At 37.1% G+C, this 26103-nt stretch overlaps 1 protein-coding gene and 1 long non-coding RNA gene across 2 annotated transcripts in view; both read right to left on the bottom strand.

Moving 5' to 3' along the window:
* Nucleotides 1-19210, bottom strand: part of LOC311083122 — a 28850-nt gene extending 9640 nt beyond the window's left edge. Inside the window, exon 1 of the long non-coding RNA XR_014606211.1 lies at nt 19075-19210. This is a non-coding gene — a long non-coding RNA (uncharacterized lncRNA). The remainder of the gene's footprint in view (nt 1-19074) is intronic.
* LOC311082620 (vascular cell adhesion protein 1-like) overlaps nt 1-26103 on the bottom strand; it is a 113185-nt gene that overhangs the window by 46322 nt on the left and 40760 nt on the right. The gene's annotated exons all lie outside the window — the stretch shown is intronic.

Here is a 26103-nt window from a genome sequence, read left to right as displayed (position 1 = left end):
GAGGAGTATAAATGACGGAGTATGTTTTTATGTTTCCACTGTTCGATCGCGCCCGTGCCTCTCTCTCTCTGAAACACACACACATTCCAGCATTGCAATCTTGACATCGCAGCCTGTTATTATGCTGCGTTCACACCAAACGCGAATAGAGCGTAAAATCCGCGTCTATCGCGTCTAGTTCGACGCTTGAACATTTTGAATCCATTCGCGCGTCCAAAGCGAGCGTTTGAAGCGAAATAGACTGGCGTTCAGAGCTATGACTCCACTATGACTCTACTCACTACTCCCTGTTGCGTAGTGAGCGGTGCTTGCGTCCACTGTTTAGACTATGAAAGGGAGCGCGTCGATCGTTGCTCGCGTTGACTATGTAACGGCCCTAACAGTTACAAGGACATTTTACTTGGGAATGTAGTAACAAGAAGAAATGTTTAAATTATGAGCCATTTTCCCTTTTCTTCTGGCTGTTTGTAATGTAGGTAGGCTAACTGATTACTGCTGGTTGCCAAGGTAACATAGAGTCTTAAACCTAAGTTAGCCTGGGTGTCTAATTTTTTTGGTCTAAATTAAGTCAGTCTTTATTTTTGTGAAACAGTCTAACTTCCATTAGACTAGTCTATGAGCAAATTTGAGACTAGTCTAACACTATAGACCAGTCTAAAATAGCTTTGTGAAACCGGCCCCAGTGGTTGCCAAGACACCGTTCTACTTCTTTTTCAAAATATAATGCATAGTGTTATAGGCCTACGTTTATTAGTCACATTCTTTCACTTGAGTAAACTTAGAATGAACTATCGCTATATATATATATATAAATTAGCAAAACTTGGCCACTAAATATTTAATATTCAATTATTTTAATGATCACAATTAAAGTTTTTAATTTTATTAAATTGAACAAGCGCAAAATTTAGCATTCAATCAAATATTCTAAAAGATGTATCATTAATAATAATGTATTTTAACTTATACCATGGTCTGGGTGAATACTCGATTCTGATTGGCTGCAGGGTGTCCGTTAAAAAGTGATAATGGACACCTAGGAAAGGCGTCCCGTCAATTTGCCTGATGACAGTTCTAAATGATTGCGCTGGCTCAAACTCACTGATCAACTGCTGCGGTCGGGTCGCTGTGGCCACGTTGCTTGGCAACGCCTGTATACGGGAGATATTAAATAGTGCGCTCGACTTAATAAATAAAAACCCTCACGATTTTTACTCTAAAACACATTAAAGTATTATTAATTGATTAAATATTTCTTTCTTTCGTAAGTAACCATGGTATAAGCGGGTTAATGCCCTTCGAGGTGTCCATTATCAGGTTTTAATGGACTTCGGCGGAGGCAACCGTCCTCCGCCGCGCGTCGGACGGTTCATGCCTCGCCGTCGTCCATTAAAACCTGATAATGGACACCTCGTCGGGCATTAACCCTTACTTATACCATGGTCTGGGTGAATACTCGATTCTGATTGGCTGCAGGGTGTCCGTTAAAAAGTGATAATGGACACCTAGGAAAGGTCAACTGCTGCGGTCGGGTCGCTGTGGCGACGTTGCTTGGCAACGCCTGTATACGGTAGATATTAAATAGTGCGCTCGACTTAATAAATAAAAACCCTCACGATTTTTACTCTAAAACACATTAAAGTATTATTAATTGATTAAATATTTCTTTCTTTCGTAAGTAACCATGGTATAAGCGGGTTAATGCCCTTCGAGGTGTCCATTATCAGGTTTTAATGGACTTCGGCGGAGGCAACCGTCCTCCGCGCCATTAAAGGGATACTCCACTTTTTTCGGAAATATGCTCATTTTACAACCCCCCCAGAGTTAAACAGTTGAGTTTTACCGTTTTAGAATCCATTCAGCCGAACTCCGGTTCTGACGGTACCACTTTTAGCATAGCTTAGCATAGATCATTGATTCTGACGAGTCCAGTAGCATTTCTTTCAAAATGACCAAAGAGTTTCAATATTTTTCCTATTTAAAACTTGACTCTTCTGTAGTTAAACCGTGTACTAAGATCGACGGAAAATGAAAAGTTGCGATTTTCTAAGCCTATATGGCTAGGAACTACTCTCATTCCGGCGTAATAATCAAGGAACTGTGTGGCCGTACCATGGGTGCAACAGGCGTAATGATATGACGCAGCGCCTGAAAATAGTCCCCAGCTCGGTAACTTCTTCCAACGTGACCGGGACTAAGTTTGTCTAACCTATTAGAACTATTTTCAGGCGCTGCGTCATATCATTAACATATCATCATATCATCAGGCAACTCGGCCACGTAAAATTGCAGTGCTGTCAATAGAGAGTCAATAGCTACAGACCTCCAAACTTCGTGTGGCCTTCAAGCTCAAGAACATTGTTTCCATGGTGAGAAAATGGCCCCTTCCTGTTCCAACATGAATGGGGTGTCATTAAAGTTCATGTAAAGGCAGACGTCCCAAAACTGAGAAAATATAGTGTATAAAAGAAAAGACATGGAACAGTTATGTTAGAAAATAAAAAAAAATCTTTTTTTAACATACTTCTTCTAAAAAAACAACAACATGTATGACAATCCTGTAAAACCTAAGTTGCTTTAGTCCAGTAGATCTAACAGTTTAGAATTATATTTTAATGTACTTTGCTAAAAAGGTATAAACAATCAGACAACAAGGCATGTAGTGGCATTGTGTGCAACAGGTTTTTCAGCAAAGTTTTGATCATTTCAATAATTCACGTTAATAGGCTACAATTCAGCATGTATCACATGCATGTATGATAGCAGCGAGAGAAGTTTTGTGCTGATGTGAGATCTGGTAAATTAAACCACAACAGGAAGCAAAGCAAGAACAGGAATTCCTGTAAGTACAGTGCCTCTCTCTGTCGCAAGAGAAAAAGTCATGATCACTTTTTATTGCATTGCTAGATTATCAGTCCTGGATGACCTTTAACATGATTCACGAGTTTACATAGATGTGCATTTCATGCCATGCCTGTGATCAGTGGTAATTCACTGGTAACTTAAAGGTGCTGTATGTAAGCAGGGCTGCGTTCAGCCCAGACAAAACGTTGCACAACGTTTTTTAAACAGAAACAGTGATGCGTTGAACACACTGTTCTGATGACGCCAGAGTTGCCACTATGGCAGCTGAGAAGGCCTTTCTTTGTGTTCTTTGTGAAGAATTTTCGGAGCCTGATGAAGTCGGTATAAATATGTGTTTAATACTACAAAATATGCCCGATGTTACAGTTACTGCACTTGCCGCCCAGAACAAAAGAGAACATCCCAATCGAGTGAAGGGATTGCTGAAACTGAAATGGAAGCACACATCTTACCTAATTCAGACTAAAACACATCTATTTAGCCTCACATACTGACTTTATTTGTAGTTCATACTGTTTTAATAGGCCTACCCTGTGTTTTCTTTCTCCTTTTTAGGAAAAGCACTTAATTACCATTGTTTATTTCTATACCAAATGTCATACACTTGCAATGAAGCTAAAAATATAAGCAACTACATCATTATGTTGATAACCTATATTTTTACAATAAAACAAACATGTCTTCTAATATCCTCAGTTGTTGTGTATACCGAGCTGCATCGAAAGACATTTGTAAATGACTTTCCTTGAACCCATTGTGCGAGTTCACTTTAATACCGCGTGCTTTATATACATGTTGCTGCTGATTGGACTGCAGTTCTGACACACCCACCAAACAAGAGAAAACGCATCTCAAACCCCGTTGCACAACGGTGCACGCCGTTTCCAGGAAACATGACGTTCAACCCGGAAACCGCAGCAAAACGTTGCGCACCGTTTTGAACTTGAACGTGCCCCTGATAATGGACACCTCGTCGGGCATTAACCCTTACATAATATCTCGTTATTTCGACATAATATGTGTGCATACAACAAGCAAGATGTGCATTTGTAAATCCGGTGACACGCGTGCATTGATTTTTTTATTAATAAACTGTTTTCTTACAGTGTCGACTCGGCTGCAAAGATGAAGTTGACGATCGCCATATTCGAAGTGAACGCGCCTATAGAGAGAAATGCACATAATGGATTACATAATCAGAGAGTAGCCTTTTTCTTTTCGTTTTGAATTATTTCGTTTAAAGACATTTCAAGCTTTGTGTATTTGATGCATTTCTCATGTCTGTGTGAGGCATACACTGAGTTTCGTTAAGTTAGGACGAGATGCGCTCCTCCAGTTCACGTGCAATGCAAGTGACCGCGCGAGCGCCTCCATGATTATAGCCTATTGTCTGTTCGTTATATTTACTTCTTATTAATTAGGCCTAAATCCAGGCAATTGTTTGATGAAAAAAATGATTAAAATTAAGATACAATTTATACAAAACGAAATTCACTTTAAAGAAAGGCTTTAAACAGTTGACAGGTTACAAGCGCCACACTGTTTTTTCCATTAAAAGGTTTGAGTACAATCGGTAAAAAAAAAGTTAGGAACAACACAGCACAACACAGCCAAAAGTGGGTATTGAGGATCAACTCCTGCATATTGTACATTTTAAACACAAGGATTATTTCAAATAATATCTAAAGTGTACAGCACATTCACAATTCATTTTCTGTGCGAGAATCAGTTCATTTTCTTCCTCCAAGCAGAGAAATGTACACTTAACTTATAAAAAAAACAACTTGACTACTACCATCCACAGAGTAAATGTAATCCCTTGCTGTCTGGTTTAGATATCGTTCCTGTGAACATCCATACGCAGCACAAAAGTACGGCATCATTCATGAATTCGAAGTATAGGCGGAGAAAGCAGCGTTACCTAGCTACTTCCTATGACAAGACCCCTGTTCCAAGATGGCGGCGGTTTTGACGCATGCTTTGAACCCCAAGGCGACATCTTAGCTGTGTCTGAAATCGCTCCCTATCCACTATATAGTGCACTATTTAGGGTGTCGGCCATTTTGTAGTGGTGTCCGAATTCTGAGTGAACGACATCATTCCCTACATTCGTTCACTACTTTTACCCACAATCCTCTCTGAATTCGAGTGTACATCCGATGTACACTTGCTGAGACACTATTTCCCACAATCCAACACGATAAGGCGATAGAGCGCGAATGAAAAATAAATATGACTGACGGCAACAATGTCACCATGGCAACGGCGCACGCGAGATAGAAAACAATCATTTGAAGGACATTTAACTATCCTTTGACTGACTGGAAACCCCGCGAAAGTAATGAAAGTAATATTTAAATAACGGAGGGTTTTTTTTTGACAGTTTTATGTATGTATGTATTTATTTATATATATACCGTTATATCTATATTTTAATAAACAAATGTGTTGTGTAGTGTTTTGTTCTCTTTTATTTTCACATATAAATGTAAAAAGTAAATAAATATGACAAGCAAGTCTTTTTAAAAAAAATCAAATAACGCAATAAACGTGAAAAATATATACATACATACAATTCATTCAGCCAAAAAAGGAAATATCAAAGATGGGTAAGTAATGTTTATGATGAAATTGTCCGAGCTCTCTGGCGCGTGATAACAGTCAGCGTCCGAATTCGCTCACTCATTTTCGTTCACTCTTTGCTGATGTAGTGCACTCAACTGCCATTCACTATGTAGGGATTAGTGAATGAGTGAACGAGTGAGCGGTTTCAGACACAGCTCTAGTGTTTATCTCTATGAAACATCGTTAGAAAGTTTAGGCCGTGGGCCGGTGTGATGAACAATCGAGTCCGGCTGAAGAAATGGGTCCGGGCTGAGGACCCCATTAGTATGCCAGTAGTATGCCTGATCTAAATCTGTTCTCGCGATAACTTGTAGCTAACGTGAGCTGTTTTAGTGTTATTATGTGGTAGCTTTATGTAGAATGCTAAATCCCGCTGCTATATGCAAGGTAAGATTGAATTAAATTTTATATTGTATATGTAAATCGTGTATATTCTAGCTAATATTTAAAATCTCAAGTTGCGTCAATAGCAGGAGAAAGACCGCGAAATTCTACTGTTATTGTGTCACGAAATGTAGTTTTAAGAGTTTTTCAGTCGATAATGTAGTTGTTTAAAGCTCAAATATGTTGTTTGTTTATACAGATAGCGCCTATTTAAAAATTTGATCTGACGTTTTCGGAGATGTGAGATCCAAGGGATCACCGGTTGCTCAGCGCTCATGTATCCCGCTTGGAACAGCCTTACCTCGGCTAGAGCTGCTGCTGCTCTCTAGTCTAGTGGAGTGGTTAAACATGAGATATAATTCGTCTTGTGGGACGATCTTTGAAATCATTAATCTATATTTTGTTCCCTGGCAAATCGTTTTGGCTGAGGGCAAAGTTTTAGTTTCATAACTTTATATAACGTTAAATTATTTAGGCTTTTTATCTTTAACGTTGTAGCCTGCTGACTTATGTTTGACTGAATCGTTTAATTACTTTATTTCTTGACTTGTATGGCTACTTATACTTTCATAATTGCTATTATTGATCAATAAAACTGAAATTTAACAAAAAGAGTCAGGGTTGTGTCATTTTATTTTATATAGCCTATGTAAGAATATTTTAATATATATATATATATATATATATATATATATATATATATATATATATATATATATGATATCACCAACATGGCATGTATTTTTTTCATGTATGGGATGGGAAGTATTTCAGAGTATCACTGACAAAGGCTCAAAAGAGTCCATGACTTTCTAAAAGATCTTTTAAATACAGATTGTTTGTGTTTTTGTTTTACTTTTAGGACTGGAGAACATCTGGTAATGAGATGTCACTTTTTTCTGTTTGTTAAATGCTTAGTTACGGTTGGGATCTCTGCAAAGGAATACCTTCTCACAACATAGCGACACTTTATAGTTAACTTAATGAATTACTAACGTAATGATAGCAGTAACACCAAAACGTACTTTGCAAGATTAATCGCTGTTTTATATGGATTAACCCTTTCATGCATAGTGGTCACTACAGTGGACAGCTATTAAAAAAAAAAATTCTTAAATTTGCACGGGTTTTGATGGCATAGTTGCACATCATCCTCTTCAGTGGACCCACCCTGGTGCATCATCCTATATATTTAAACCAAGTGGCAAGCCGTTGTGCTTCGATTTTTTTCCCCCTCCAAACCAAGATGGCAAATGGTCAGTCAGAAATGCCAAGTTGCTCCGGAATATCCACCCATTCCTTCTATCCTAGGAGACTCTTGTAGGTAAAAAAAAATATTGCAGCATCAAGCAATATCTAATGAGTCCTATCAAAGTTGGGTCATTATACGTAAACGTGCCATTTTGTGTCCCTTAGAAAAAAAAGCTCTGTAAATCTTAATAAACCATAAAACAAATAAAATATTTTATAATTTAGTTTCCATAATATGTCTAATAATATAAGAATAAATTAATTTCTGTTTCTTTTGTTTTTAAAGGATTTTAATCACATTTTTGTGCACAGCATCTTGCAGAAATGTTGAAAATGGCATGTCCCTCAGTATGATTTTTCTACTTCTCCTTGCATCATCTGCCTTTCATGAAGTTGATGGTAGAAGACAAGTGTTCTCTTCTTTTCTTTGAGTTCATGTAATATCTGAAAGACAGGGACACGCTCATTGTGTCAGCCCTGTTACCAGAAAAGCATACGTTAAAAAGTTATTTGTACATATTTAAAAAGGGATCTCCATATCTCAGCTCAGGAGAGGTGTAGAGAGCCAGGACTTGCACTCATCTCTACGCCTCATCGCCCTCTATCAGAATCCAAGGTTTCAAGAAGATCCGAGAAACTTTATTTTTCGACCCAAAAAAACTATAAGTACGCCCTGTCGTTTTTTTTGGGTCGAAAAATAAAGTTTCTCGGATCTTCTTGAAACCTTGGATTCGGATAGAGGGTGCTGATGCGCAGACAGGAGTGCAAGATTGGAGGCTCTAGAGCCTTCCAGAGCTGAGATATGGAGATCCCAGGTAGCATTTGTTACACTGTGCAAAATAGTGGTTTCACGGACAGTGGAATTTTGGGATGACACTTGGTGCTACGGATTCAGGGGAGCCCGCTGAGTGCTGATAAACAGGTTTCATCAAAATATTTCGAAAGCTGAGCTTAAAAACCACCGTGTCCGCGAAGCCACTATTTTGCCGCCAAATAGTGGTTTCGAGGACACTCATTTTTATGCAAATTAAACACTGAAATGACTTGAAAATTAGTGTGATGTGTTCAGTTGAGCGTGCTTAGTACAGTGGGGGTGGTTTAATTAACGAGAATTGATATCACACATGACGGGAGAGCAAAAACACATAAATGTCCCAGATCCAACCTATTCAGAGGATGCAAAATAATGGTTTCACGGACACTGCATTTTTTATGCACATCAAGCACTAAAATGACTTGAAAATGAGTGTGATGTGTTCAGTCGAGTGTGCTTAGTACAGTAGGGGTGGTTTAATTAACGAGAATGAAACTTTTTTAAACACCAAACTTTTCCGCCCGCTCCAGGGGGCCGTGGCGAGATAGAAAATGTCTCCCCCTAGTCGATCGGCCCTTTCCAAGCGGTGTTCGCGAAACCACTGTGGCAAATGCATTCATTTAATGGGTGGGTGGGAGTTTTATAGAAAATTTGGCACGGTGACCCCTGGGCCCGCCCCGATCGACATACCGAAAGCGCCGGTCTGTAGAGCGAAGGCAAAAATATTCACTAACCCTAACCCTAAAACTAACATTTTCAGCCTCTAACATTAATTGGCTAGTAGGAGTTTTATAGAAAGGTCCCAGGGGCCCCAAATTCGGCACGGTGACCCCAGGGCCCGCCCCGAGTGCCATACCAAAAGCACAGGGCTCTAGAGCAAAAGTGAAAAATTTCAGCTGCTATTGGGGATGCGAAAGTGGACTGACTTTGGTGGCAGCGATATCTCTGGAACATTTCTCATTTGCAAATGCCTTTGCATTTATTTGTGCAATGAGGTTGATTGTGGTGACAAACTTTGAAAGTAGTGCATATAACCTTAATGTATGTATGTGTATGTAAACATGAAGGTACTTTGTTTTTGTTAAGGTTGTACACAACACAGTGTACGTGACATAAATGTGTATGATACATAAATCTTATTTATTAGGCCTAAATATGTATATATATAAATAATAATATATAAACAGATATATATCTGATTTCGTAATGTACGTTATTGTAATGCGTTTCTTTACTCGTAAAATCAAAAAGTGATCTTATTATGTAATGCATGTTACTTGTAATATATTACTTTACTTATAAATGAGTTATATAAATGAGAAGAGCTGTAAATGAGAGACAACTTCTTAATGAGTTTGTCTTATATAAAAGCCCTTAAAGTGATGAAAAAGAAGAATGCAATAAATAGTGTTTGCATTAGAGAAGAATATGATTTACAAAACAAAAACACAACCAAGCCCCTTTAACCTTTCAATCTTTTTTGTTTAATACTATGATTATCATTTTTCTTGTTGTATTTGTATTTCTTTTATGCACCTGTTCTGTATATTCTAATGCAAAGATGTAATGATATTGCCATGCCATTTGTACATTACAAAAAAAAAAAAACTATTAGAGATAATGTTTTTTTACCATCTACAATATTTTTGCACACATCGAAAGGGCAATATATATATGTTACACAGGTTTTTAAAAACAATTTAACGCGACTCATCAATAAAATATTGTCATTTTTAAAGACACTTGAAAATGACCAATGAGAATGCCTCATCGCTTTTTTTTTTTTTAAATGCGGGACTATATATACGATTGTCATGCTTCACAGGTCCCTTTCGTCAGAAATTCTACCAAGTATCTCTGCGAAAATTTCATCTTTGGACATCTGAGCATCTCTCTGGACAGTTTCATCTCTGTGACCAAACATCTCTGGACAATTTCATCTCTGCGACCAATACATTTACCTTACTTAATTCAAAAATACCATTTAATTATCAATTTAACTTAACATTAATTATTGTTTTTTTTTCCCCTCATCATCCAACATCTCAGTAAGTATATCCATCACCCGGTGTATTTTAATAATGTTTAATTGTAGTTATATTTTAATATTAACGCAATTATCGGCCTGTAATAATGTTTACCGTTATAGATACTTAAAACTAAGTTCATAATTCTTGCATGAGCATGCTTTTCTTTCGGAAAAACTATTTGCAATGTTATAGGCCTAATACAATTTGGACGAAAGTCTTTGTTGCCGAATGAAGAATGAAAAATTAAAGGCCTCAGGTCGTGTAACGTTAACCTTATAGGCACTTACAATAAATACATCAAAGCGAGTTTGAGCACCTGCGCACAGTTGCATTGAATATATTAATATATATATTAATAACTCGTGCTATCCAAGTTATTTTATTTGTTTCTGTCATCCTTTAGCTAGCGTTACATTGATCATGCTATTAAAGCAAATGGTTTTAAAACATTCGAGCGCGAAAAGACACACACGTGTCCTGACAGACGCGCACCTATGGTGCGCACTGCGCAGCAGTAATTGGCAGTCGGCAACGCAGGTCTTAAAGGGACAGCACCCAATATAGCGGTCTCACTCGAGGTCAATCAAATAACAATGGGAACAGAGAAAATTACTCACTGCTCCTAACTAAAGAACCTTTGTAGCTTTAATAAGGATTCATTTCTAATTTATAAATTATGCAGTGCAGAGTGTTTGATCGCTTTATTCAATTTCTTTGTATTTCCCATATTTATCAAGACATCAGTAGCTGTATTAGTATCAGTGATACTGGCCTTCATTTATATAAAAAAATGTCATTAAACAAGTATTTAAAATATAATTCTTTATAGTTATTTTATGTTGTTTCTACATTAATCTGGAGATTAATGTGAAGTTATTAAATGATAAAATATAGTAAAAACGTATAGAAACTTGGGTAACACTTTATAATAACGTTCAGTTGTAAGTCATTAATAAGTGGTTAGTTAATGATGAACTAATCATTTACAAACCATTCATAAATTATTATAGCAAGTGATATACTAACATTTTACGTATGTTTTGTAAATTTCGTGACAAGTCATTTACAAGTGATTAGTAAATGATTAACTAATTATTTATGAAACATGACTATGCGTTCATAAATGATTAATAAGTGATATGTTCATTATTTTATGTATGTTGTGTAGATTCAGTTACAAGTCATTTACAATTGATTAGTTAATGATTAACATTTACAAAAAATGAATATGCATTTTCATAAATGTTCGTTATGTTACATTTTTTGTATGTTTTGCTCACATCAGGTGAACAGTGGTTAAAGACTCCATATGTTTCAGAGAAGACAGCTGTCTATACCCTCACCAGTCAGCACTTACACTGCAGTACACACTACAGTGTTCAACACCTGTTATAGATGTGTAAATGCATGAATAAATCATTTACAACACTTTATGCATCCCCTAATCTTAAGTGTAAACTATTCATCACTTGTAAATGTGTTACACTTACCTGTTACAAATGATCTGTATGTGTATTCAAGGCATTTACAACACTTTCTGCACCCTCTAATTGCTACATACATACAAAAAAAATAACATTATTTATTGAACATGTATGAAACGCATATTCATGTTTTGTAAATGATTAGTTAATCTTAGTAAGCTTAAAGTTAATCATTTACTAATCACTAATAAATTACTTACAACTGAACGTTATTATAAAGTGTTACTGAAACTTGAGTGTTTATGATTGCGATCAATCGCAATTAATCAGAACAAAAGTGTAATTAATCTAGTTAATTTTTTGGATCAATTGACTGCACAATTAATATAGGTTTAATCAACCTAATATCATTACTTTTGTTTTGCATTAAAGTTATGTTACAGTTTGCATTGCATGCTGAGGTGAAGGAGTACCTGGAGCGTGGAGTTTACCAAGAGAACGCCGACAACGGACGCAAGAGAATTGTCAGGCGTTCTGCTAAGAAGTTCATTGTGCAGGGGAAGTAGAAAAAATATCATTGCCTTTTAATGTGTTATGTATTCTGTAATTTACAGTATCCGCTACGTTTGCTTATGATAAAACAACTAATTTTACATAATATTTTCTTCAATAAATAACATGATTTAATTACTGTGTGTTGCGTTCCCTCACATTACCTCTTTATGTCTCTAATACAGGTGGACATCTTTATTACAAGACTGCAGACGGATCAAACCGTCTAGTTGTCATGGATGAGCAACAGAAGGAACGAGTCCTTCGGGACTGCCATGACAGCCCAGCTACAGGTGGGCATCAGGGGATAACAAGGACATGCAATAAGATTGCAAGCGCATACTATTGGCAAGGCATCTCTTCGGACGTCACGAAGTGGGTAAGATAATTGTAGACTCAAATTCCCTACCCACAAGATGGTTTCATACAGCCCCTCAAATGTAAATAATTAACTCATGGGTACGTTATGTAGAGGCCACAACATATTATATTGAGGCCACAAGATCACATATTATATTAAATACTTAAGTGTTAAGTCATGTCCTCAAGATCCTATGTTGAGTTTGAGACCCCTGATGTAGTTGTACAAAGTAATGTGTTTCTGTTGTTTGTGATGTTACAAACACCTAATTTTTTTTTATTTTTAGATTGCCCATTGTCCACAGTGTCAGCGTAATGATACTATTAAAACAGTGGCTCCAGTGTTGCACCCTATCAAGGTCACTAAAGCCTGGACTGTAATAGGAATGGATTTGATGGGACCATTTCTAACCAGTCCTCAGGGGAACATTTATGTCCTCACAATGACTGACCTCTTCACCAAATGGGTTTTCGCCAAATCCCTGAAGTGTAAGACCGCAGTTGAGGTGGCTAAAGGGGTCTTACAAGCATTTAATGCATATGGACTGGTTGAAAGAATAATCACAGACCAGGGGAGAGAGTTTGTGAACCAGGTTATTATTATTATGTTGAGGAACTTTTAGGACACATCGACAACATTGTGTTTGAGCAAAAGAAGGACAAAAAGCTTGAACATTTCAACCTTGTAATGTGTGAATTGATTCCTGAGGTAAGCATTTTATGGGATTGTGTTGGTACAAATAAGTACTCTAATTTCACCAAAAAAACACATCATTTTCTCACCCTGGTATCATTTGATAATATGTTGGAAGAAACTGATGGCTGATTTTTATATGTTTTTGTGAACTAACTCATTAAACTAACTCATTAAGTAATTACTTTTTTTTATCTTTTGTTGTACAGATCAGCCTTACAATACTGAGACGAACGGAAGGTTTCAGTCACTTTTGGGCTGATATATCTTATCTTGTGGAGTGTGTCATTAAAATAGCCTTTTAAGCCAGTCCATCCATGGCACCCAGGTTCAACGAGCTAACTACGTCTGAAGCTGCGTTGCACCTTTGAGTTTGCATATCAAAGCAAAAACAGTGAGTGATGTTCCATAGCACTAAGGACTGCAAGTGTACAGTTGCATGTGACGTGTTGTTTGTGTGTTTTTACAGAGTTCCTCAAGTCAGTCCATGACACCTAGTCCAGCCTCCTCACCTACCAGGTCACGACCGCACCATCTAAAGGGGAAACTGACTGACTGCATCATCTAGGCCTTAGGATGGTTCCACAAAGAATTGACTGCACATACAACATGAATTTACTTCAAACTAAAGATCTGACTTTACATACAGCAAAAGACACTGCATCTATTTGTGTCTCATTAGCTCTCAAAAAACTTTAACCTTACAGTTCATTAAATATTTTAACACAGCTAACTCAACATTAATTGTTTTTAAATCTCCACAATGTATAGCCAGAGGACTATCACAAAAGTGTTTAGGAAAGTAAATACATACTAGAGTATGTTTGTTTAAAGCTGCTTTGTATTGTTGTGTATTTTAAAAAGCTCTATAAATGTCCTAAAACGATGTGCATTTTGCTTGTAGTTTTGTGTTAATAAAAATGTAATATATTACATCTCATAATTCAGTTGAATTCATTATGTATTGTATTGTGTAATTTAATTAAATTTTTATATAAGTTTTGGTTCTCTCATTTTATTACATTAAATGTTATTGTGTTGTATGATGTTCTGTATTAAGAATTAATTCTGACATAAATCATATGCATTAGTACACAAATGACATGCTTGTAATAAAAAAGCATTTTATGCCCCATTGCTTAATAACAAATAACTTTGTCACAAAACATACTTTAAAAATGTTATTTCTTTCAAATAAAAGATTATTATATGAATTAAGGGGTTTGATTAATTACATTAAAAATTGTGATTCCATAATTTTATTATACTGTTCTTTAGTCAAGGCTAGATTTAATATTTATACCCACAAAACATAGCTAGCATTCTGTAATTTATTTAAATGTCTAAACTGGTAATACGAAAAATAGTAATATACACAAATAAGCATTATTTTAAGAATATTTTAATAAATAAAAGTGTACAAAATAATTACATAATTATAATTGCATTACGAATGGCTGTGAATATGGTAAGGCAGTATCAGTGCAGTATAAGCTCAGGAAAAGCTCATAGCACGAATCACGATCATCGGATAACGTTAGCTGTATGCTATGCTATTATCTAAGCTAACTAAAAAACACTACCAACGAGAAATGTTTAATTTCACAATCTATAGCTTCGGTTAAATACTAGTATATGAAACGTATACTTTAGAATACATTAAATACATTATTCGTTATAACGTAGTACAAACGTCTTCTATAATAAAGTGATTTTGTATGATTTGTAACCAGGCACTAAAGCGATTACCCATAAAACGGGCTTTGAGCCAATCGGATTGCTTGGGTCCTCAGCCCGGACCCATTTCTTCAGCCGGACCCGATTATTCACCACACCGGAACCCGAAATTGTGAATTTCACTGATCCCTGCCAAGGAACTAAGTAATTTGTTTACAGGTGGCATGTAAAAATTCTTATAAGTAGTGTAAGCATTGTTTCCAACTTTGATGTGTGCACATTTGATGAAGATATCGATTTAAACTCTTAAATTTTAAACGGGCAAATTTGTAGGACTACTAAATTGTAGCGTCAGAAAACGTAAACAAATCACCCGTATCCTTGACAACCTGTCACGTCTCCCTGACAACCAGCATACTGAGCATAGTTGATACCTAACGTTGCTGTCTTGATAACGAATACCTGCTATTAAAATAGGCTTTATATACTTTTTGTCTACACGAGCTATACTATACATTGTGCACTTACCGTCAGAAGACTATTGATCACCCGTGGGTGGGCTTTTGTCACCTTATTTATTTTCATAGACCGCATAACAACAGAACGGGACGCGATTGACAGCCGGTATGCGACAATATGAAGTGCTGCATAACGTTACATGTTGTTTCTAAGGCAAAAAGCCCAATAACTTTATTTTCTCAAACAAGTTGGGCATCATTTGTTCAGTGTGCCCAGACATGGGTTAACCTCAACACTGCTGAGAGTTTAATAGCTGAAAAAGCCATAGCAACATTTAACTTAATCGGGCTGCGATGTCAAGATTGCAATGCTGGTGGGTGTGTGTGTGTGTGTGTGTGTGTGTGTTTCAGAGAGAGGCACGGGCGCGATCGAACAGTGGAAACATAAAAACATACATCGTCATTTTGTTCATACAGGACATCAATAAAACTGCAAAGTGTTTAGCCTAACGTTACTTATATTTCTGTAAAACACAACATTGTGCTTTTGTCAAACTGTAACCTACAACTGTCCCCAACCAAAATCACACACACACACACACACACACACACGCTGTTTAAAAGCAAAAAAATCATCTCATCTTTTGGACATTCATCATATTGCATTGGTTTTCATTCCTTGTCCTCAAACCGAGCACTAATCTGTTTATTTTTAAGTTAGTTAATTCAAATTTTAAGAAAACAAATATATTGAAATATAGCAAATTAATTTTAAATTAATTCAGGTACAATTACCAAACATATCTCAAGGTCTTTTGAATAAAGGGTGGCAGTCTTTCATTATCAGCTGTTGTTGTGGACTATATACTGGAGAAGTATTTGTTCTCCATTTGAGTGAGATGTTTTTATGTGGCTAATTGAGCAAAGTGCTTCCATATATTTTATTATTAGTAGTATTAGTTCAAGAATAAAATAAAAATATCGGATTGATATCGGTATCGGCAAATAGCCAAAGCTGCGGCATCGGTATCGGAAGTGAAAAAGTGGTATCGGGACATCCCTAATCAAATCCATCAATTCTACTAATTCTCTATTAAGATAATTGTGTATTGGTGCATCATGTAGGCTATGTATGTGTGTATTGTAGTTAGTTTAAAAATGTATGTTAAATAAACCTCACAATACCAGTGAATCTTAATTACAGAATGTGATTTTAATTAATGTATATTTTTGAACACTTTGTATCTTTGTATAAGATACAGTGAATAGTGTAAGGTTGACAATGAATTGAAAGTCATTGTGTTTTTTTTAGGAATGTTTTATTTGAAACAAAGACATTACATGGTTTTCTTCCATATCTATTTCTTCCATTCTAAACAGTGAGATTACTAGATTAAAATTAACAAACTTTGATAAACACATTATTTGTCCCCTTTGTTCTGTCCCCTACGTACCTGGTGTCCCATAACCATGTAGCTAAAGCCCAACTGCTGCCAGAGGAAGTCAGTGATGACACTGCATCCAAGGTTCGGGTTTTGCGTTCTGCATCAGATGGCCCAAGCCTGCCAAAAAGAGCTTTCCATCTCCTACCAGTTGGATACCTCATATGCAGAAAGAATCAATACATAACTGACACTAAAAACACAAGACACTAAAAGCTGATCCTACCATACTAATGGCTCGTTTCCACTGAGCAGTACAGTACGGTACGGTACAGTACGGTACGGTTCGGGTCTGTTAACCATGATCTGGCTAGCGTTTCCACTGCCAACAGTACCCTTACTTGATAGGCGTGGTGTTTCGATCGACGTAATTTTCGCGCGAAGAAGAACATAGTAAACTACAATGGATGACATACAGCAGATCTTGTTCTTGCTCCTCGACATGTTTGTCACAAGAAGACAAGCGCCGACATTAGGCTTTTCTCAATATTAAGTACGCAAAGTTTGTACTTGCCATGTGCGACTCACTCCTACATGCACATGGTACAGCGCGTTCTTAAAAGCGTCACTCAGCTCGCTCTGCTACTCCGGTTATCTCTGTTACTCTGTATGTACAAATTTAAGCAACAATAAAACGAAATATGTTATAAAACACTACTCTGCCTCTTTTCGTTTTCATTTAAATAAATTAAACATTATAGGGACACAAATGTGGTTCATGCGCAACGCATATTGATTATTCACTGCACGTTATACGTTATTCTATTTATAACAAAACGATTTAAAACACAACCCTAACGTTACCTCTTTTCGTTTAAATAATAAAAAAAATTACACATTACAGGCAATATATGCATTTGTACAAATGTTGCAATAAACATCAGTGATAATCTTGTAATAAGAAAATGACAAGAAACCATATTTCTTTTTGTAAAATTTCAGTTTTATCAATAATAGCCAATATAAAAGTTTAAGTAAAAGGTACAAGAAGCTATACAATAAGAAATAAAGCAAACAATTCAGTCAAATGTCCAAATGCTGCGCTAGTCTAACATTACAACAGTAAAGTTAAATACAAATAGCCTATAATATGAAACTAAACTTAGCCCTCAGTCAAAACGATTGACAGGGAACGAATTATATATTCACGAGACCAAAGATCGCCCGTTAGGTCTACACAAGACGAATTATATCTCATGTTTAACCACTACCGTCGGAGTCATCGGCGAACGTCAGAAGAACTAACTTAGCCGAGGAAAGGCTCATCCAGCCGGGAAACATGAGCGCCGAGCGCCCGCTGATCGCATGGATCTCACAACCGGGGAAAAACAAATCATCTTTATAAATAAACCACAGATTAGAGCTTTAAACAACTACATTCTCGCCTGAAAAACTCTTAAAATTACATTTCGTGACACAGTAACAGTATATTATATTAAACTGTATATAAAAAAATGGCGCTTCTTATGTTGTCATTCCCCTCGTAGCACGCGCAAGTGACGATTCTCTGTCAACCAATCAACGTCCTGCAGTGAGTCTAGCTCCACCTTTTAGTACCGTACCACTGTGCTAGGTACCCCAACGGAAGGGTACCCAAAAAGTGGTACGGTACGGTTCGGCTTTTTGGTACCATTCTCAACTTTTGGCAGTGGAAACGCAAATAAAAGGGTACCGACCCGTACCGTACCGTACCGTACCGCTCGGTGGAAACGCGCCATAAGGTACTTCAGGTGCTAACGCTAGCCAACTTGTCGTATACTACATTTAAAACGACAAATAGCTTAACATTACCCACGTGTGTAGCATTCGGTACTTTGCTTACATTAGTTGTACAAATACTGATAGCAGTAGCTATTTTGACGGCGTACATATGCCAAGACCCATACATTCAGACTTTTTTTTTTACAATGTTTCGGATAATGCTAGTGCTAATCAGTTACCTACCGTGCTGTCATACACTGTAGCCAAAAAACGGAGAAGTTACATCCAGCGGAGAACTGGCCACTGACCGGCCGCCGCGCTCGCGACTTCAGTTCACATCCGGGTCTTCGGGCACCGGATCAAATAATGACGTGATTGGCCAACTCGAGTTGACAAGGTAACAACACGAGCTTTGATTGGTTCTTACTCCGGCTAACATTTTGTGGTTAGCTAGCGAGATTATATACGTTAGGCTATATTTTTAATGTGCAACAATTGACGTTGGAAACAAGCAGTAATGTACTCAACAACAATTTATATAGCCAATTATACAAAATGAACCAGTTCCCTGGAGGAGATCTATCAAATCGAAAACTAAAGGAGAAAAACAGACTTGGCCCACGGCCTAACGTTAGTTGGCTACGTTGTGCCAACGTTCTGTGTTTGCTGGGTATTTAATCACCCTTGACGTGTTTAAGACAGCTTTATCACGTTTAACACCGAAAACTGTTCTGAATATATATTTATTTATTTTCCCCTTCAGGATTGGTAAATACAAGATTCGTTAAATGTCCTACCATGCAACGCATACCACCGCGACAGCAGATCCAAAAGTAGACACGTGAAGAGTATCCGATCGCTCCGCGCCGTCATTTTAGCAGTGTTTGCGCTGTATCGACACTGTTTTTAACCAGCTAACTCAGGCGATAACACAACACACGGACTCGGACCCCTCATTTATCGCAGGAAACCACTGCCCAGTCTGCCCGGCTCGCATAGCTGCCTGCTTTAGTTAATGTTAACCCTCCCCCACACATCTCTATAAAGTGCACGTATTACAACTTTATTCATTTGCATCGTCACTTCAGTTTTTGGAAGAGAGAGCGCATTCATCAATTAGAAAATACAATGTAATGTTTTGAAAGACCACAGTTGAAAAGCCACAACTCTTTTACTTCACCCAATTTCCCTCGATTGTCAACATATCCTCGATACAGAGGGTGGGTCTGTATAAAAACACCGTTTTGTATGCTTTTTGATATGTATGTTATGTGTCACAGTCTGAGTCATAATAAGTGATGATGGACCTCCTCAGGCATTGGTCATGATTCATGAGTGATCCACACAGCATGATGGACATTCGCTGTCTGAATAAGCATATTTAGTATGCAGAAAGGAGAAGCATCTCTGAATACTCAGTACTACTCTCATGACATGGTGGGTGAGATAGATTAATACATGTGATGCTGAGAGTAACAGTGCATCACAAGATAATCAGACTGGCCCCATCAAAAAAAAAAAAAAAATGTTCTAAGAGCATTTTGCTAATGTTCATATTAAGTTACAAAAACGTTATTTCTGAATGTTCTGGGACAATTTAGAATGTTCTTTGAACATTCTGAAAAAACTAGAATGTTTCAGAAGAAACCTATGAACGATGTATGATGTCTATGTGCTAACGTTTCGAGAACATTATTAAAGACCAGATAACTTTGAACGAACATTCTTTCACTGTTACTGTAAGAATGTTTTTGTTCAAAACGTTGAGAGAACCTTGCCAGAATGTTCTGAGAACGTTCGCTGTTATCTGGTGCAGAGGTCACAAGCGCTGCATCTTTGTGACTGAAGTGTGGCAGTTAACAGAAACAGATCTGTCGTACCAGCAGACAACACTCCACAGGTCGAGCTGAATATGGTAATCAGTTGTGTTCTTGACACACATTGAAGAAAAGTGTGTGGTTTACAAATAATGAAGCTATAGAATCAAACAAGTGCACAAGGACACTTGCAGTTGTAAAGAGGGCATTATGACAATGTCAACTAAAAACACGCATTTGCATTTGAACAGATGTCAATACAAAGTCCAAGACCACTGCTTTATCAGCCAGCAAAACATAAATCAAAAATTTGTGTACTCTGTCTTGAGGCTTACAAACTGACAGCCAGTTTTGTGCTTTGACCGAAGCCATACACACACACACACACCCCTGAAAGATTCTGGCTTGATTCCGAATACATCAGCCTGTTTAGAGGCTCATCTATTTTTATCATCTTGGCAAGAAACAGAAATGCTTCACTGGTACAGTAGCCTTCTAGTAAGTTAATAGCAAAGCGACAAGTGCCTTATTCCCCTGCGTTTCTCAATAGAAATGACTATGGCCATTTTTGCTAAGATAATAAGCTAATGTAGAGCTACTGTGGTGACAGGATTTTTACAATTAGCATGGTTTTCAAATAAAAAAATAGTCAGTGAAAACATAAAGTTTTATTTTTATTTTTATTTTTTAACTTTTCTTTAAAAAGGTTTTCTAAAAAAAAAATTATTTACATGATGTCATGTGTAAGTTGTGTTTAATAGGACTGATGATGTGAATTCCATAGAAGAAAATTGTATTCTATACAAAGAAATGAGATTCTATTTTCAGGGAGGCTTGAGATCATTTACATCAATTGGTCACAAAGAAATCCTACAGGTTAGGCACAAGAGATCTCATCTTTAAGCCATCAGCATCTGTTAAATATGCCCACAACGTTACAACATCTAGACAACAGTAACAACTTCAGTGTCTCATAAAATAATGTAATAAATATTAGAATGTTCAGTGTGGCTGAAACATACAGTGTAAGCATAGTTCCTTTATAAAGCAAACAAGAATCCAATAAAAATCTAACCACAACATCCTTGGACAACAGTGTAATGATGTGATTGGCAGTTCGATCTAAGGGTGAAGTGAGTAGAACACCGATCCTTCATAGAGACTGTGCTAAGAGTCCATTATGTGCTCTGGGCTTCCTCAAATTATAATGGCCCGTCCTGTTTTTTTTTGTAGTTGGTGTAGTAGATGTAGATGAAGATCATTGCGATGACCAGCACTACAGCAACAATAATGCCTACTATTATGGGCTTGTAATTCTCTGTGTCAAAAGAAACAAATATATGAGTAAATCAGCAATTTAGGGAATTATATCCAAGCAAGCAAAACTGGGGATAGATATCAAGCCTGCATAATGCCTCCAACATATCGAAAGTCAGGAGCTAATCTAAATAAAAATCCATGCAGGGCAACTATGCTGACACGATCCACAAGCCATTTCACTTAAATAGTGTTCCTATAACACCTCCTCTGACATTCTGACTGCAAGCAGAGCGTTACAAGAACAACAAACCAAACAGCTTCTTACAAAAGTGAGAATACTTTGTGAAAGGCCAAAACATTAACCACAAAAAAAGCCATGCTAAAATCTGAAAGCTGTGCCGAAAGTGTTTTAAGAAGGATGAATGAAATTTGCATTAATCAAAGGCAAAAGACTAAAAGAGGAACTTCAAATGACTTTGCATAAAATCTATCCTGACAACATCATTTAGACTACTAAATTATGTTTTTTTCTCAATAATTTGCATATCTAATACAACAAAATAAATAAATATTATGTTTAATATCAGACAAACAAAAATAAAAAAAATCATTTTAAAAAACAACCATAGTTTTTTCAGTAGTGTATTACTAAAACTGAAATTGCCAATTAAACTAAGTCACTTAGAATTGAAAATAATACAAAAATACATAGTTACCTTGTCTGAACACTTTTACGGATCTGGTGGTGGTGATGCCAACAGAATTACTTGCAATGCAGAGCAGATCCTCAGGTGTTGAATCTGTTATAGTAAGAGTTTCACTATAAGCTATAACAGTTGTGTTGACACTCCAGCTGATTGTTGGTTTTGGGTTTCCCTCGGCTTCACAAACTATCACCACTGGATATCCTCGAAACACAGGCACTATGGAGGGCAGTTTGGTCTCATTGATGATCGGTCCAACTGCAGAAAGGAGTGAAAGAAAAACAGTTTAAGAGGTGTTTCTCCTACATATACATAAGTGTCTTATGTTAAAGTCCCTGTGAACCGGAAGTCGCAACCAACTTTTTTCCAAAGGTTATGATATATTTCCAAGTGAATCAGAAAATTGAATAGAGGGTGGGGTTTTACTTCTAGCGCACCTCCTCTCCATCCCTCGCTCATAGAAAACTGATGGTTGGAGGAGAGTGGTTAAAGGATATTCAAGCCAAGCCGTCAAACTGACGTCATCAGAGAAGGAACGCCATTCCGGAGCGGAAGCAAATGTTCCGAATTTTATTAAAGATTAGACTTATTAAAGATAAGACTTTTTTTTTCTGTGTATTAATTTGCACAGATTAATTGTTCACCACAAGTCTAGTAATGTGCGCTTCAACAAAACTACTCAAATCTAGAAATTTGACAAGAAAAAGTTACATACTGCATCCGATCCATATCATCACACAACATGACACTGTGTCACATGCTACAACCATTAAAAGTCTGCTTGATTTGGACTTTACAACAGATGTTCTTAAAAGATTAATAATAGAAACTGATGTGTCTTACTTACAATATACAGTAATGCTGAGAAGATCTGATGGGGCTGTTGGAGGAGGTCGAGGTCCTTCTTCTCCCAGTTCCAGCTTTGCTTCACACCAGTACTGAGCTCCATCATCAGCTCTGTCTGGACGGATCAGGAGTTTAGATGTTTTACTGACTGGAGTCTTGATGGTGTCAGTGAAGATGGTTTGATCCACCAGAGTCTGTCCTTTGTACCAGCTGACAGTGAGACTCTGAACAGGAGCCACATTGAGAACGTCACACTGGAGCTCATACTGGTTTCCCTCCATCATTGGTCCGTTGTGATTCACAGTGCTGATGGACACACTGTCTGGAGTCTCTGTGGAGGAAGATTTACACACTGATATCTGCAGTCATGAATGTACATAAATTAGACATTTCTGGAAAAAAAAAAGATAAAAATATCAATAGAGAAACTCACTGTAAATAGTCACTGTGAGATTCACGTTACACTGTGTCTTATCATAGTTCATGAAGCAGGATGGCTCTATGCCCCATTCTTTCAGTTCTGACACTCTCCATGTGATCAGACTGTCTCTGGTCAAGGGCATTGCTCCCACACTGGCTTCCCATCCCATTCCTCTAGGCGGGACAGAAGTGCTGCAGTCGACTGAGACAGAACCGCCGTACTTCACAACAACTCTCTGTGGGTTGAGCTGAAGAGGACATTCATCAGCAGCACCTGTACCTGTACCTGTTAAACACATCGTAGAGAAGACTGTGATTTACAGTATTTTAAACACTGTTGTAACAAGCAAGTGGTGAATCAAAACCCACAGAAGTAATCTGCCCACAGAACAGCAAAAATGCAGGTTTTTTTCAGTTGACTAGACAAACTGCACAAAATCACAAAGTACCTTTTTTATCGCCTAATATTTATGTATTCATGTATGCACAGTGCTAAAATTCCCAAATCTGGAAAAGTAAACTGTCTAGTATTCAGTCACATTGTAAGAATATTTCTATATGGCTCTGGGTGTGACCATAGACTGTAAAAAAAGATGGACGACGCCCCTTCGCTCTCTTCCATTGGTGAGAAGTGAAGCCGCCAGTGTCCCAATATGGCGCTGACATCACCCTCATGGGACCTGAGTCTGAGGGTGCTTCTCAATATCCCTCCTCGTCTCCTCGCTCCTCCGTCCTCCATCCTATGACCCGGAAACCGATCGAGCTCAGCCATTTTGAAGGACATCTAAATTCTCTTATAATGATACTATATTGAATTTCTGTAAAACTGTAAATGTGGTTGATTACTAGAGGGTATCCAACCCAAACAGCATTCAGTATACATGGTTTAACCCCTCAGGAAATGGACAATGTTCAAGATTAGATTATTGGCTTATTTCTTGTGAACTATGTAAAATGGTCTCTGATTGTAAATTTACAGCAGCCCCACTTACAGATCACTGTATGGTTACTCTGTCTTTATCAGTCCTTAAGAAACTTCAAATTTCTCCTAATATTTGGAAGTTTAATAATGACTTGTTAAAGAATGATAGATTTTACCAACAACCATTTCTGATTATGAATATCGAATTAGTCAATTTACTGATGATACAGTAATATTTTTAAAAGACATATCTATAGTTAAAAAAGCTCTGAATATTATTTCAGTTTTTTTCTGGAGCATCAGACTTATGCCTAAATTTAAACTTTTTCCTCTGTTTTCATGTAATGAAGAAAATATTGAATCCATTCCTGTTCAATCTGAAGTGAAATACTTAGGTTTATTTAGCACAGCCTAACTCAATGTGGTTTCATATACTAAAGTCTGTATTCGAGCAAGCTGGAGGATTCGATTTTTTGCTGAAATGTGATTTTGAGGTTTCCAAATTGCCAATTAAGCTTTCAAAATTCCACAAACAGATTTTGTACTACTGGAAAATGATATTCACCCAAAATGATTCACCGCATTGTTCCACATTGTGGCATAACAGAACCATTACAATAAACAGAAAGACAGTATTCAAAAAACATTGGTATGAAAAAGGTTTTACATGTTGTTGATCTTTTAGATAAAACAGGTCAAATCATTCAGCACAATGCATTCATGGAGAAATTTGAGATAAAATGTTCCTTTAGAGAATTGAATACATTGTGCAAAGCCATCCCTCTTGCTTTAAAACAACTAATACAAAACATTCTTACATATTCAAAACAAGGTATCTCTGTTAAACTGCCCGAGTTAAAGATTGGAGAAGTATATATTGGAGACAAAAAATAATAATCACAAAGTAATAGGGAATGTATTAAAATGTATTAAAAAAAGTTATTTTCAGATTTCAATAAACCTTCAAAATTAAAACTATTTGAAAATGAAATATTTAAAAACAAATTCTGTAATTGCCTTAAATGGCCAATATTCTACCTAAAATAAAGGATATTTAGTTTTGCATTACTAATAATGTGTATCCCGCTGCTGAAGTTTCTGCCTACTCACTGAAATAACCATATTTGGCTCGAGAGCATCGGTTCCTGAGCAGACTGGAATACCTACGTTAACACCAGTGCAATTTCATTTTAAAACGCATAACCTTCGCTATGGTTGCGCCTGCCGTCCACACACATTTTTTCCGGAGTTTTCGACCCTCGAAAACGGAGACTGACTTCTTCAGTCAAGTCCGAAGCAAGACAATCACACACGCGCGTGACGCAACCCATAGCGCGGCGTTATGGCAACGACACCACAGACTGACAGAAACGCAAAAATAAACGTGAATTTAGGCTACTTTAGTTTCGTACACATTGTCATGTTAATTATAATCAAATGCATTTTGTTTTATTGACCACAATATTATCATTGATATTTGTTAGAGAATGGTTGTTTCTATACTACTAGCCTAGTAGGCTATACAAGTTCACTTGTAGTACAGATGAATTACAAATGAGAAATCTAGTTGTGTACTTAGTTTACTACTCTTACACTTATAGTACACTTAAATGTATACTTTTATACAGGGCCGGCGCTCCGCACACGCACATCACGCACTGCGCGTAGGGCACCAAGTGCTTGGGGGGGCACCAAAAAATCTGGGTCGTGAAAAATCATCACAATAGGCTACTATAAATAACAAATAAAATATGTCTAAAGCATGTTAATATACAAAAGCAGTACAAAAGTAATATAGGCCTAGACCAAATTAGTCGAGAAAAAGGTGAATCAACTGTGCCAGTCTCCCTCTGGTGC

This window comes from Abramis brama (assembly GCF_963993115.1).
Source record: "Abramis brama genome assembly, chromosome: 1".
NCBI classification, from domain to species: domain Eukaryota; kingdom Metazoa; phylum Chordata; class Actinopteri; order Cypriniformes; family Leuciscidae; genus Abramis; species Abramis brama.
This window is presented reverse-complemented; position numbering and strand designations above follow the sequence as displayed.